The sequence below is a fragment of the Bos indicus genome, chromosome 5, assembly GCF_029378745.1.
Source record: "Bos indicus isolate NIAB-ARS_2022 breed Sahiwal x Tharparkar chromosome 5, NIAB-ARS_B.indTharparkar_mat_pri_1.0, whole genome shotgun sequence".
Taxonomy (NCBI): domain Eukaryota; kingdom Metazoa; phylum Chordata; class Mammalia; order Artiodactyla; family Bovidae; genus Bos; species Bos indicus.
In genome coordinates, this window is record NC_091764.1 from 84,117,607 (window position 1) to 84,132,990 (window position 15,384).

General features: G+C 41.4%; 1 protein-coding gene across 3 annotated transcripts in view; it reads left to right on the forward strand.

Moving 5' to 3' along the window:
• Window positions 1-15,384, forward strand: part of LMNTD1 (lamin tail domain containing 1) — a 489,113-nt gene that overhangs the window by 129,764 nt on the left and 343,965 nt on the right. Inside the window, exons 1-2 of one of the 3 annotated variants that reach the window (XM_070789934.1) lie at window positions 8,834-10,625; window positions 11,369-11,632. The exons of the other annotated variants lie outside the window; for them this stretch is intronic. The gene's annotated coding sequence lies outside the window, so the exon portion shown is untranslated. Of the gene's footprint in view, window positions 1-8,833; window positions 10,626-11,368; window positions 11,633-15,384 lie in introns of those variants that run through there. 3 annotated transcript variants of the gene reach the window in all.

The following is a 15,384-nucleotide window of genomic DNA, read 5'->3' on the forward strand; positions in this document are numbered from 1 at the left end:
AGTTCCTAGGCAGTTCTGTTTCTCCCTTTACTCATTCACAACATAAATTTTGAGAAAAGAAAGATACGTTTTGTCATTTGCTTTCATTTCTAATTGTATATCTGTGGTCATGGAAAAGTAAACTTCTTGTCTGTAAATTCAGAGATTTGAAAAAAATTTTGGAGTCGTAGCCACTTAGAAGCTCATTTATAACAGCTCTGTAACCTCAGCCTCGTGAAGTCACTTCATACAGATCTATCTCTGCATCTGCTTTCTTTCCTCTGTCTACATTTTGGGACAGGTGGAATCTTGGTAATAAAACCACTAAAGTCAATGTTACTATAAACATTGCAGGAAAAGAAGTCACAGATTGACCCTCTGGAGAGTGTATTTGAGGAAAGGGTAACCTTACCGCATTTTTTGGTGATACTGTTAGAAATGACAGATTGCTTATGTGATGAAGATGTTTGTATTTTGCCCCCCACCAACTGACCAGCTGTTGCTTTTCTTCCAATAGCTACCTAAGCCTCAGTGCTTAATGTGGTTCCCAAAACACAGGGCCTTGGGCAGTTGCCTGCAATTTGCTGTAGGTTGCTTGGCATTAACGCATACATTCTTATTTCTATGACAACAGTAGTTCTACATGTATAACTCTGGTGCAGTTTAGAATGATGCTGCTGAATTTCTGTGAACCTCTGCCTTGAGGCGATAATCTATCCCCTGGGGAAAAGCATATGCCTTTCAGCTGGGCTTCCTTGCTGGCTCAGTGGTAAAGAATCCACCTGCAATGCAGGAGACACAAATTGGATTCCTGGGTCAGGAAGACCCGCCCGGGGGAGGGCATGGCAACCCACTCCAGTATTCTTGCCTGGAAAATCCCACGGACAGAGGAGCCTGGCGGGCTGCAGTCCATAGGGTCACAAAGAGTTGGACATGACTGAAGTGACTTAGCATGAGCACAACCATCAGCTGGGAGAATCCTTTCCCTTGAGGTTGGGGAAGGATGGGGAATAGTTTCAGAGTATTCTGATTTGCAGGATAAAATGGGTCCACAGAGGAGGCTGTCGCTGGGGTAGGGGAGTTGGGATACATGCAGTGGGGGAGGGATCCTCAGGAAAATAAACAGAGAAGCTGAGTTGTCAGCAGACATTTTGCTCCTTGGTTTCTCCCTCTCAGTTTGTTGTATATTTTGATGATATCAGAGCATCTAAGTTAATGATGAGTTGGTCCCTGTGATGACGTAGAGAATTGCCTGACCACTGCCAAATATCAGTCAGGAGGACTGAGCATCCAGGGAGGCAGGAGCAAGTGTCCGGGACTCTCTCGTAAGTAGATGGAAGGGCGGGGCAGTGGGACGGGGCGGTTGGGGGAGGGGGGGCTGCCCCAGTGGCTGGTCCAGATTAGTCCACATGGAGCAGGGTGTGAAAAGGGATTTTTCCTGTTGCATCATTGGGGGATTAAAGGCACCAAGTACTTCACATTCTGCATTTACAGTGACAGCAGCAGGAGGGCCAGCTACCACCTCCTGGCTGGAGTGAGAGGAGGCAGGGCTGAGAAGCAGCCAGTAACCAACCACCTTCCCTACTCTCTCCCGCCCCCAGCTAAGGCCCCCAAGTTAACATGGTGATGGGGGAGGGCGGGGAGATAAAATGCTGTCTTTAAAAAGGTGCTATGCTTGTGCAGAAAAGTTATTCTTTCTGTGTACACACATTATCACCTCTCGAGAGGAGACAGGGAAGGGAAATCCCAAGATCATTGTCAAGAAAATTTGCAGAGGTGGGGATAGGGGTAGGTGGAATGAGGGTGGGGGTGGCTGGGGTGAAGGTGGGGGTGAGTGGAGTGGGGGGTGGGGTGGGTGGAGTGGGGGTGGAGAGGGGAGGGGAAGAGATACCTGAACTCTTCTGCTCTCTCCAACACCCCCTGCACTCTCCCACCCCTGCCTCTCAGGGAGGAGTAAGAGTAAGGATCTCTCCTTTGAAATTTGAGACCCTTTGGGCCTGCTGAGCTTAGTGCTCCTGGGACCTGGAGAAAGGTCAGCAGAGAGAGGCTGGGACAGCAGGTCTCCCAGACACACTGGCGCTCCCACCATCTGGGGTGAGGAGGAGACGTGAGTTGAGTCAGATGCATGCGGCTGGGTTATTTTCTGAAAGAGGAGTTCTCTGAAGCAAGAGGCTGGGGCGCTGATGGCCTGTGGAGGGAGCTGAGAGTGAGTGAGTGGTCTCCTTCCAAACCTAGAAAACTTGCCATGGAAGGGTTGGCCTTGCAGAAAACCCATGTGTTTCCAGATCAGTGTTTGACTCCCTGACACACAGATGACACCAAAGCCAGTCATTCTGGGCCAGAGGAAGAGCAGCGACAGCAGTCTCAGTCAGGGGTCAAGTTCGGAGGCCCGTTTCTTCATTTTCTCGGGACTCTGACTCTGGGGGAGATAGCTTGGAGAAGAGGAGAGCAGGGCGTCCTGTTCAGGTGAGAGAGTCCCATGTCCCTGAGACCCACCACCATCCCCACCACGCATGTTCCTGTACAGAGAGCCCAACGGGAGCTAAGGAGGCAAAAGGAACAATACTTGAATCCAGCAACGCTGGAGTTTTCAAACAAGTAGTACTGCATCTTTCTTTCTTTCATTATTTCTTTTTTCCCCTTGCTTTTCTTTCTTCTCTGGGTCTTCATTGCTCTGTGCGGGCTTTCTCTAATTATGTAATTAGAGAGCAGTGGGGGCTGCTCTCTAGTTATGGTACATGAGCTTCTGCAGTGGCTTCTCTTGTTGAGGAGCTTGGGCTCTAGAGCCTGCAGGCTTCAGTAGCTGTGATGCACGAGTTTAGTTGTCCCGCGACATGTGGAATCTTTCCAAACCAGGAATCAAACCCCTGTCCCCTGTGTTGGCAGGTAGGCTTCTAACCACTGGACCACCAGGGAAGTCCAATACTGCATCCTAAACACTGGAATTAGACTATTCTAATAAGCAAAATAGCTGAAAACATTTTTAGGGGAGTTGGTAAGCAAGGGGGAAAGGAGAGCATGGACAGAAATGTTCTTTGTTTACACACAGAGTGAATGGAGGTTCTTCAGTAAACTGAAGCTGATCTGACTGGGCAGACTCTGGAGCGTAAAGAATACAGTGCATCAGGCAAAGTGAGTGCTTCCAACAAGGGAGGGAGAAAAAGAAAAGAAATAGATGGAGGGAGGAAGGCAGGCAGTATAGCTTTCTTGGCTTCTCCCAAGTGGAGGGCTGTTGCAACTCTAGTAATGAATTTGAGAAGCTGCCCTTAAAGGCATCCGAGTGAAGAGGGTGTTCTTCAATCTGTTGTGCTACGTCTAATCCTTGCCTAATAACCAAAACCAGTGGCTGCTCCCTTTCATAATTGTCATTTAAGTGTCTTTTCTTTGAATTGAACATGCATAGTTTGGTGCATAGATTGAACATGCACAGTTCCTTTCATCAGCAAAATCTTTCATCATTTTTACTCCCCTTCCCTTGCTCTCAGAAATGTCTTCCCTTTGACTTTTTTTAAAAAGTATTTTAACAGGCATTATTTTCTAAGTCTTTCATTTCCCTTCATGCACATAAGTTATCTGTTGATTTCATGCCCTGGATGTAAGAAGCAGTGGCTAAATCAATACTACTGAATACATTTGCAAGAGAAAAGAATTTTTAAACAAGTTTTCCTAGGCATGAAAATAGATGAACTGGTGGGATAAATTATTCCTCTCATTTCTAGAAAACAGAATAGTTATAGATTCTTTTCACTAAAGCAGAAAGAGTTTATTTCTTGCCATTCTTTATACTGTTTGATGCCAGAAGACTAAGGCAATGTCTGTAGTTATTTGGACAAACTGTTGCCACTGAGATTGCCTACTTTTTTGATTAAAAAAAAAACTTTTTCTCTTTTCTTGATCAAGGAAATTTTATCTCACCTCCTACTTCCAACCTGGCTAAATGTAATCATCAAGTTGCCAAAATAAATGACCTTTAAATTGAGAGTTTTATTGAAACAATCAACATAGATGGCTGCTGCCATCCCTGTATGAAGGGTCACAAATACATTGCCTTGAATGCTCGAAGGAACTTTCTGGAACGGTTCCCACATGCTTTTGATTTTATAAGAGACCATAACTTCTGGAATTCCTAATAAAGAAGAAAAAAAGGGTTATTTTTAGTGGATGCTTTTAGAGGAAACAATTCGACATATTCTGCCAGCAGCCTTAGAGGCTGTGCAGGTGCCTTGTAAATACCCAGGTTTAGCTGATGTCAGGAACACATTTATTGCTTTGATACTATTAATAACACAGACATTTACTATCCGGTATGACTCCATAGGAGAGCTCACATCAAGCACACTTAGATCACAGGATCTAAGAAAAGCTGACTTTGGGGTATACTTGAAAAAAACAAAACCATGAGATACAATGTAGGCTGTGAATTAATGACTGTTTATAGATATCAAAGGTTTTTATTTTTTTCTGCTCAAGATCTTCTTAAGCAAAATGAAACAAGTCAGTTTTTGACTTTTATATATGTGTATTTATATATACACACATATATAATCATTTTAAAAGAAGTTCACCATGTTTTACAACTATTGCTTTCTAGATTCCTTTTCCATAGACTTCCCCCCCCTTCCCCCCCCCCCCGCCCCCCGCCCCACACACACACATCAGAGCTTCTGTAGTGGCTCAGATGGTAAAAAACCTGCCTGCAATGCAGGAGACCCAGGTTCAATCCCTGGGTCAGGAAGATCTTCTGGAGAAGGGAATGGCAGCTCATTCCAGTATTCTTGCCTGGAGAATTCCACGGACAGAGGAGCCTGGCGGGCTATAGTCCACAGGGTTGCAAAGAGTTGGACACGACTGAGCAACTAAAGCTTTCCCTTTTCAGTGAAGGTATTTTGTTAAACAACAACTTTAATGAAACATTTGCAGTGAGTCACTAAACTGTTCAAAGGGATTCTTTTTTCTCTTCTTTACTTTTGGGTATTCTGTAAGGGTTTGCTTACCACTGTCTAACCCTCCTCCAGAAATGTTCACTCTCCAGTCTAATGGTAAGGACTGTGAGAGTAACCTGAGGCCACAGTGCCAGACTTCTTTGCTCCTGACTAAAAAAAAAAAAAAAAAAAAAACTATGTACCTTTCAGTCATTTTATAATTGAGATCTATACATTTTAGAATTATGTTTAAATTTTTTTTGTTGTTACTAGGAGATAGAAAGTATTGAACATCTTGTAAAACAAAATGAGGATTGACTGTAATTGGATAAATATTTCACAATATAGTTTGATGAAATACATTTTAATATTTTAATTACCTTATGAAATAAAGCACGTTGAACGGCAAAGAAGGCATGTAAAATTTATAGCCATGGGGGTTTTTCAAAGTATCTTAAAATTTTTGGTAGTCCTGCAAAGCACTCCAACTATGATAAAAAGAATTAGTGTCTCTGACACATTTCCTCAATTGTTCTGAATTCAGAAAAATTATGGGCTAAAATACCATCTTTTTTAAAGAAAAGTTTCTTTTCATTTTCTTTTTTATTTTTAATTGAAGTATAGTTGTGTTTATAAACAATGTTGTTGTGTTTATAAACAATGTGTTTATTTGTGTTTATAAACAATGTTGTGTTTATTTTAAAAATTTTTGGCCACACCCTGTGGCATTCAGGATTTTAGTTACCCGACCAGGAATTGAACTTAATTATATATACAAACTCTTAAGAATTTGCAAAGTCCAGTATAAAGACCAATTATCTAGGCAGTATCTTCCATTGTCTCTTACAAATCTCTTACAATTTTACAGGGCACCAAGGATACGACTCTCAATCTCTTGAGTCCTTGGTTTCCTTATTGGAGTCAGGCTGACTAATAAATAAACACATAAATAGTGACAATGTCAGGATTCAATGCTGGTAAATGTTTAACAACTGGCTCTTGAGGGGAAAAGGAAGCCTGGTTTATAGCTTTTGCCCATTTCTGTGACGTAAATACTCCCACCATGGTCTGTTTCAAGCTACAGGATGAAGTCATCTGCCTTGCAAAATTCCTGAAATTAACAGTCAGCTCTCAGGCTCTCCTGAGCTGGTCCAAGCCAGTTGTAGCACATCAGTGTGTCGTGACTTATTCACTATTCTGTTCTGATCAGTCAGCTTGAAGGTCAGTAGGTTTGTGGTCCCCCAGTATTTTTCAGTATCGTTGTTGTTCAATCACTAAGTCATGTCCGACTTTTTGTGACCCTGTGGACTGCAGCATGTCAAGCTTCCCTGTCCTTCATTTCCAGAATTTGCTCAAACTCATGTCCATTGAATCAGTGATGCCATCCAGCCATCTCACCCTCTGTCACCCCCTTCTCCTGTCCTCAGTATTTCCCAGCATCAAGGTCTTTTCCAATAAGTCAGCTCTTCGAATCAGGTGGCCAAAGAATTGGAGCTTCAGCTTCAGCATCAGTCTTTCCAATGAATATTCAGTGTTTATTTTCCTTAGGATTGACTGGTTTGATCTCCTTGCAGTCCAAGAATCTTCAAGAGTGTTCTCTAGCACCATAATTCAAAGAATTAATTCTTTGGCGCTCAGCCTTCTTTATGGTTCAATTCTCACATCTGTATATGACTACTGGAAAAACCATAACTTGGACTATACAGACCTTTTTCAGCAAAGGGCTGCTTTGCTTTTTAATATTCTGTCTAGGTTTGTCATAGCTTTTCTCCCAAGGAGCAACAGTCTTTTAATTTCATGGCTATACTCACATCCACAGTGATTTTGGAGCCCAAGAAAATAAAAACTGTCAGTGTTTCCACTTTTTCCCCATGTATTTGCCATGAAGTGTTGGGACCAGATGCCACAATCTCAGTTTTTTGAATGTTGAGTTTTAAGTTTTTCAGTATGCATGCTTTACCATTTACATATTTATAAGAAAGCGGCGCCTTCCTTCTGGCTTCCATCTGACATCTCCCTCTCCCTCTGTACCATTCTCTGGCCTTGCATGTAGACTGATGAGTGACCTGTCCTTCCTTGGTGACAGCCTAATGTGGTTTCCTCCAAGTGTGTGAAAACTACAGTATGCTTCTGGGACCAAAATTAGGCAGTTGAACAAATGTCTATTTGCTAATAGGTTTTAAAAAACAGTTGTTGTTAAAATGGCCTGTTTTACTCATTTCTTTATCTTTGCAACTCTGGTTGTGTATTTTGTGTATTTATAAAATACTTGAAGATATCAACTTGAAGATATCATTATACTTATCTGAGTCATGTCCTCCTGATTTGGTCTCTTGGAAGCAGCCCCTGAGATAAGTATTTGAGTGCAGTTTGTGAGGTGCAGGAAACACTACTAGGGGAGCAGAGAAATGATGCAGGGAAAGTAAAGCATCCCATCAAAGGTATATGATTGAGTCAGCTACTGAGTGAATGACTACTGCTTACTTCTCTTGGTAAACCCTAGTGAGTAGTGTAAAACACATGCTTCAGAATTACCCTATCTGAAGGCAGGGAGCTGGGACATGGTTGAGGGCTGCTTCAGAGATTGTTCATTTCTGGTCCTTCCATTCTGCTAGGGATATGGGCCTTTTGGGCCTGAGTCCTTAGGCCAGAGATGCAGATATTGGCAGTCTGAAAAGGCCAGAGCACGTTGAGAAGTCAAAGAGTAAAGGCAGGCAAGGACAATGTCTGCTGTGTTTAGAAGCTTTTACCAATTATGGTGGAGAAGGAAATAGCAACCCACTCCGGTATTCTGCCTGGAGAATCCCATGGACAGAGGATCCTGGTAGGCTACAGTCCATGGAGTCGCAAAGAGTCAGACACGACTGAACACACAGCGCACACACACCAATTATGGGCATGCTTTATAAGTATTATTATTTTACATAATATATAAAATAGGTTTTATATACTATAAAGTACATAAAGGATCTCCAGTTTCTTATACAACATGTGCATGGCACCTAAAGAGACCAAAATCAAATGAATCTGTTGGTCAAGCCTTCTTACCCTAATTGGACATTTCTGTGAGAATCTCGTAGAGAAAAACAGTTCCAAACACAAAAGCCAGAAAGTGAAGTTGCTCAGTCGTGTCCGACTCTTTGCAACCCCATGGACTGTAACGTACCAGGCTCCTCCTTCCAGGGGATTTTCCAGGCAAGAATACTGGAGTGGGTTGCCATTTCCTTCTCCAAGAGATCTTCCCAACCCAGGGATTGAACCCGGGTCTCCCGCATTGTAGGCAGATGCCTTACCATCTGAGCCACCAGGGAAGTTCCCAGACAAAAGCCAGAGACCCCACTTATTCTGTTTTGTTTTGTTTTGTTTTGGCCACGCCTTGCAGCATGTGGGATCTTAGTTCCCCAACCAGGGATGCAACCGTACCCCTGCATTGGAAAGAGGATTCTTAACCAGTGGGCCACCAGGGAAGTCCCAGCCCCACTTATTCTTTAATGCATCAAAATTTGAGAGTCTTTAGAAGCTGATTCCCAAATGCTGGAAGAGGAAAGTTTGTTATAGAACAACGATCTGGGGTTCTATAGATCCAGGGTTGCCCTCTAGACCCCCTTTCTCTAGAGCTATGGCCATCTCAGAGAGGATGGAAGTTTGGTGCCTTTTCCCACTTACCTTGTTCTACTTGCCTCTCCCATCTGGCTATCCCTGAGTTTTATCCTTTTATAGTAAACTGATAAACAGAAGGAAAATTTTTTTTTTCTGAAATGTGTGAGCAACTTCAGCAAATTAATCAAACCCCTGGAGAGGGTGGAGGAAACCTATAATCTCCATATATTTGGTCAGTTGAATCACAAGTGACAACTTCAACTAGAAATTCACATGTTAAGCATGTGGGATGGGATGGGTGGGGCTGTCTTGTGGGACTTTAACATGTAGAATCTGATGGGCTACTTCCAGGTAGATAGTGTCAGAATTGAGTGAAGTTGTAGGGACACCGGAGAAGGTAATGGCACCCCACTCCAGTACTCTTGCCTGGAAAATCCCATGGACCGAGGAGCCTGGTGGGCTGAAGTCCATGGGGTCACTAAGAGTCGGACAGGACTGAGCGACTTTACTTTCACTTTTCACTTTCATGCATTGGAGAAGGAAATGGCAACCCACTCCAGTGTTCTTGCCTGGAGAATCCCAGGGACGGGGGAGCCTGGTGGGCTGCCGTCTCTGGGGTCACACAGAGTCAGACATGACTGAGGTGACTTAGCAGCAGCAGCAGTAGGGACACCTGGCTTGTGTCAGAGAATTGCTTGGCGTAAGGAAAAAAACCCACACATTGGAATTTTTTTCAGAATCTTAGAAGCAGTCCTGTGGATGTTCACCAACTCTGCTTAAGCATTTTATTATTATTATTATTATTTTAATTTGGCCTCGCTGCATGGCATGTGGGATCTTAGTTCCCCATGTAGGATTGAACCTGCAGTCCCTGTACTGGAAGCATGGCATATTAACCACTGGACCACCTAGGAAGTCCCTCTGCTTAAGCATTTTAAAGAGGAAATCTTCCCCTTTTGTCACACAGTTGAATAATATCTTGCCTCCCCCTTACTCGCATCCTCCAGTATTTGTCTTCCTAAATTTTCTGTGATAAACACTGAGTATTTTTAAATTTTCTTTTATACAGTCTATTTTCTTAAAAATTAAATTAGAAATTGTGCTAGGTACAGCAGCTCTTCTAGGAAGTCTTGCCTGATTCCACATCTCTCCGGCCCCCTGTCCTCCAGTAGAGGCTTGTATGGAAGTGGTGTGCTTTGTGTTAGTAATTCCCGAAGGCCTGCAGGCTCCACCAGGTGTGGGCCTGGTTTCCTCATCTTTGTGTTCTCATCCTTAAACACAGTATCTGGTAAATAGTAGGTATTAAAAAGTAACCACTACGCAAAACCACATTGCTCTTTAGGAGCATATGAAAGAAACCCAGGAAGATAAACATTCTTTGTCAAACAAAAATATTTATGAGCCCTTTTGAAGGTGAATGTTCATCTTATAAGCTATAAAAACTGATAGGCTTTCATAAATGAGCATTTGTACTTAATTTCTAAAAGGACTGATTTGGTTAGTGTCCTGCAGTAAAAATATTCCAGCGATTCATGACCTTGGACCAATCACCTCTGTGTGTCTGTGTGCCTTTTGTTGTTGTTCATCAGATAATGAATATGGATGCCTTTTACAGGACATTGTAGACAGCAATGTTATCTGTGATGATTAAGATCATCATAAAGGCAGTTTGGTTTATTAATCCCTTAACTCAAAAATTTTTAGTAAAGAATGGCACCCCTCTCCAGCATTCTTGCCTGGAAAATCCATGGACAGAGGAGTATGGAGTATGTGGTCACAAAGAGTCAGACATAACTTAGCAACTAAACAGCAGCAAATAGCAACACATCATTTGTTAAAAGACATTAAAGGCAAAAGAAAATAAGAAAGAGGCCAAAAAAAGATGGTGAACTAATTAAAAATTTCCTGCTAACAACCTGTACTAATAAAATTATGCAAAAAATAAAATGTTAGTCTGATGATGTGAGAAATTCTCTTTGTGAAATATGACTAAGAAATGAAAAATTTCAATGGTTTATGGAAATGTGTTGTTTCATTACTCTAGGGTCACACCCTGTATAGTCAAAGCTATGGAAGAAATTATTGGGAGGTGTTACAAAATTTATTTCCTTGGAGAATCATAAGGTGAGGTTTAAAACCCCTCTACGTGATAGATTCCACCCGTGGTCTGGCTTAGACTAGAGAACCCCTTGAGTTTTCTTCAGTTCTCAGAATCTATAACAGTGCCTAAATAGATCAGACTGGGTTAGAATAAATTTATTTCAAGAATAAATTCATCTTTATAAAGAGAGGAAAATGCTGCAATTCAATGATAATGCTATATCTATTTTGAACTCCTGGGATTCAAATTGTTATAAATCTGAATCATATAGACATTATAGTATGCAGATGATGTAGTTGAGATGCTAGAGTTTGCTCTCATGATATTAAAATTAATCCTACCAGGGAATGCTGAATGTGAAGCAGAAAAATATATTCTCAAATGAATATTTGATTTCATGTTAAAACAACAAAAAGCATCGTTTTGTATCATTTGATATTGGCTGGTAATTCCTTATGATAAAACAAGGTTTTCTCCCTCCCCTCACATCCCTTTCTTTTTTGCCCTAGAGGTTACATAGTTAGTTCTTAATTTGGTAATATTTTTATGAGTTCCTGATAGGAGCTCATAAAAAACAAAGGAATTGCTGAGTCAGTGACAACAAGAAGAGCACAGTTGTCTCACTTTGTGTTGACAAAGGGGAAGAGGAAAAGAAAGATAAAGATTGTATGAAAACATCAACTTTTAAAAAATGGAGAATGGTTAAAGTGCTCTTAAAAATGGCCAGATTTATAGCCCCAAGACTAAAGGCCCCATTTATTCACAGAGGAGGCTGGAAGGAGTTATCTCCACTGCCTGGTGACTCATCTGAGGAGCTGGAAGATTCGCCTGCAGATGGGAGGATAATTTGGTTTTCTAGAACGGTTCACTCTTCTTCAGTTTACTCACGAAGGTGCTAATTAAAGGAAACTGTTATGCTGTTACTTTTGCACTTTCACATCTGTTCCCTGTGAGCTGGACACAGAAAACTAAGCCATTTCATAGAAGCATCCAGGGCGTTGGATGGCAGTGGTTTTGAGTCATTGTTATGGTAAGTTGGAGTGTAAACCAGAGCCTGTGGATGAAGGGATCAGAGCCACATAAATCCATGAACTCCCCCTGTTCAGGTAAATAAACTGTCCATGCCAAGGTTAGGAATCATAGCAGCCAATCCAGTTAAAAACACACACACACACACACCAAAAAACAACCAAACCCCCCCCCAAAACAGTAGCTTTTGCACAAAAGAGAGATGAGAAATAATGAGTATGTTTTCATTTTTTTCTTAGAAATATGAATGCTATTTGTGCCTGGCATTGTCCTAGGTGCTTCACATGTATGATATCGTTTAATCCCCACAGGAACCTCAGGTGTAAGGGAGGTATTATTGTTATTTTTGTTGTTGCTGAGTCGTACCCAATCTCTATTTCGACCCCCCAGGGACGGTAGCCCAGCAGACTCCTCTGTCCCTGGAATTCTCCAGGCAAGAATACTGGAGTGGGTTGCAGTTTCCTTCTCCAGGGGAACTTCCTGATTCAGGGATTAAACCCACGTCTCCTGAATTGTTTACCACTGAGCCACCAGAGAAACCTGTAGATATTGTTATCACCCCCATTTACAGAGGGCAAACAAACATGCAAAGTCATGGTACTTCAGTGAGGAATGAGATGGTTAAGTGATGGGTGGTAAGCTGAGGATTCTAACTTAAGCAGTCTTAGAACTAAAAATGAAATGAAATATCTTAATGTTTATACTTATATTTAGACAGAGAAACAATCACGACATGCTGTGTAACAGAAAGCCTGGTAGTCTTTACAGGAAGAGTTTATCCTAAACTAACCCAAGTGTATCATTCAAGTTTTGCCTACCAAGACAACATAGAATTAAAAACTTAGAATTAGGACTTCCCTAGTGGTACAGTGGAAGAATCTGCCTGCCAGTGCAGGGAATGTGAGTTTGATCCCTGGTCTGGGAAGATCCCACATACTGCAGAGCAACTAAGCCCATGAGTCACAACTACTGAGCCCCCATGCTGCAACTACTGAAGCCCTCGATCCCTAGAGTGTGTGCGCCACTCCAAGAGAAGCCACTGCAATGAAAAACCTGCCTACCACAACAGAGAGTAGCCCCTGCTTGCTGCAACTAGAGAAAGCCCACACACAGCAACAAAGACCCAGTGTAACCAAAAATAAATAAATAAATAGACTTACAATTAAAAATTTAGATCTTAGAATTAAAAACCTCCAGAGGGACTCCCATGGCCACGCAGTGATTAAAACTTTGACCTTCCAATGGAGGGGCCACAGGTTTGATCCCTGGCCAGGGAACAAAGATCCCACATAGCATGTGCTGTGTGCCACAGCCAAAATAAAAACCAAAACCTCCACAATCTAGTCCTGTGATACCTTAATACTTGCAAGAGTCTCACCTACTCTACGAGTATTCCCCACAACCCTCACTGCCCATATTATGTGATTTCAAGTGTGAACACTAATTTGAATATCAAAACTGGGACCCAGGGGAGAAGCCAGTATAAAAGGTTAAAACAAACTCTTACTTCCATTGTACATTGCCTGTGGGTCTACCAAATATCTAAGAAAAGCTGTAAAATAATACCATCCCAATGATCTCTTTCCCATTACTATACACGAAGCCCATAAATGGTTATTGTTATTGCTGTTTTCTTAGTCCATTTTATATAATGTAGATATCAAGTTACTAGAAATCTAGTAACTTTTCACTACCTTTGGAAAAAATATTGATGAAAAATCATTTGTGGTATAGAAAAAAATACTATTTTAAAAAATATGGGTCCCAAGTACTTATTCAGCAAACTTTGGAATCTATAGAAATGGAAGATTTTAAGTGTCTGATAAAACTCTCCTATAATTTGCTTTCAGTTTCAATTTCCTATCAATAGGAAACTTTGCTTTGCTGTTTCACTATTTGTTTATATGCTGAAGAAAATAAGGATTTTGTCACTGTTTCCTTTTCATTGGTGTCTGTTTGTTGGCATAAGAAAATCATTCTCTATTGGTATCATGTTATCCATTGAATAGGAATCAAAAAGATCCCAATTAAGCTTCTGAATTACAACTTTTCAACTTCTGAAAAGTATTTCTGGATTTTTTACTGATTAGAAGATATTTTGGATACTATCAATTTCCAGTGTAGTACCTGCCATCACATTTATCGTGTTTCATTCCTACTGTTGCCGTAGATGGTTACACTAGGGGTGGCCAAGCTTCTAGTCTAAATTATAGATGACAAATAGAGAATATTTTGGAGGGTACATCATCAAGATTACCCTTCCGTATCTGCTTTGTCATATGATGTTTTTTTTTTGGAAGTTGTATAATTCCATTTTATAAACTTAATTTTGTACACCATTCGAGGTTTGGCAACATATTCTTTTCTACTACATGATCAGAAGAACATTCTGCTGGTGAAAACATAGGAAACATGAATAAGTCTTCTGGTGTATAACATTTTTAAAATTTAATTTTTGTAAATACAAAAATTATTTTCCTTGCTTTCCTTATCCCAGTGTAAGTACTCCAGTCAGCTGTTTCTGTTTTGGAAAGCCTTCCAGTCTCTCAGTCGTGTCCGATTCTTTCCAACAGTATGGACTGTAGTCCACTAGGCTCCTCTGTCCATGGGGTTTCCCAGGCAAGAATACTGGAGTGGGTTGCCATTTCCTCCTCCGGGGGATCTTCCCAACCCAGGTCTCCTACATCTCCTGCATTGCAGGCATATTTTTTACTGCTGAGCCATCAGAGAAAGTTGAGAGAGGCTGTTTGTTCAAGGTCATTGTGTTACCATGTGATGTCAGGAGATGGTTTCTGTCACTTACTCCACAAACATTTAATTCTTCTCCAAGTATGATGTTGCGTATGTTTCAGCTTTCCTCTTGTCAGTCATGCACTTCATGAGCAACCCCAATCTGAACTGAAAGGGATGAGTCACGGTTGATGTAGCTATGGATGTGTGATGCAGTTTTGGCCAAGGAGACAAACATTTTCATTCCCATTTCACAGAATAAGTGATGGAACTAAATTGTGTTCCTGACCCCAAGGTCAGCCATGGTCTTCTGCACGCGGGAGCACCAAGGGAGAGGATGCATATTTTTAATAATGTGCCTTAATGTTTATTTACCATCTGTAATATCTGTTGCTGCATACTAATCCCCAAACTTTGTCACTTGCAACAACAAACATCTATTGTCTCACACAGTTTCTGAGGTTCAGGCACCCAGGAAGGGCTTAGCTGATGGCCTTGGCTCAGGCTTTCTCATATAGTTGCAGTAATACTTGGCTCAGTGCCAAGACATTTGATGGCAGCTTCCAGAAACAGAGAAAAATAAAGATACAGGGATTTGGGTTAAAAGTTCTATTAAATTTTTTCACAATCTTTGTATCAGAAATTTCCCAATTGTAATTTGTGAGATCTTAAGGGAAAAGAGAACAGTTACTGTAAATTTATGTATTTAGCATTTATCATACTATATTGGAGTTATTTACATAATATGTAATAACCTACATTGTTATATATAATGATTCTCCTTTTAGACCAGGGGTCTTCAACACTGGCCATAAATTATAATTACTTAGGAGCTTTCACAAAATATTCATACATAGGCCCTTGTTGCTGCTGCTAAGTCGCTTCAGTCGTGTCCGACTCTGTGCGACCCCATAGACGTCAGCCCACCAGACTCTCCCGTCCCTGGGATTCTCCAGGCAAGAACACTGGAGTGGGTTGCCATTTCCTTCTCCAGTGCATGGGCCCCACTCCCATCCAATTAAA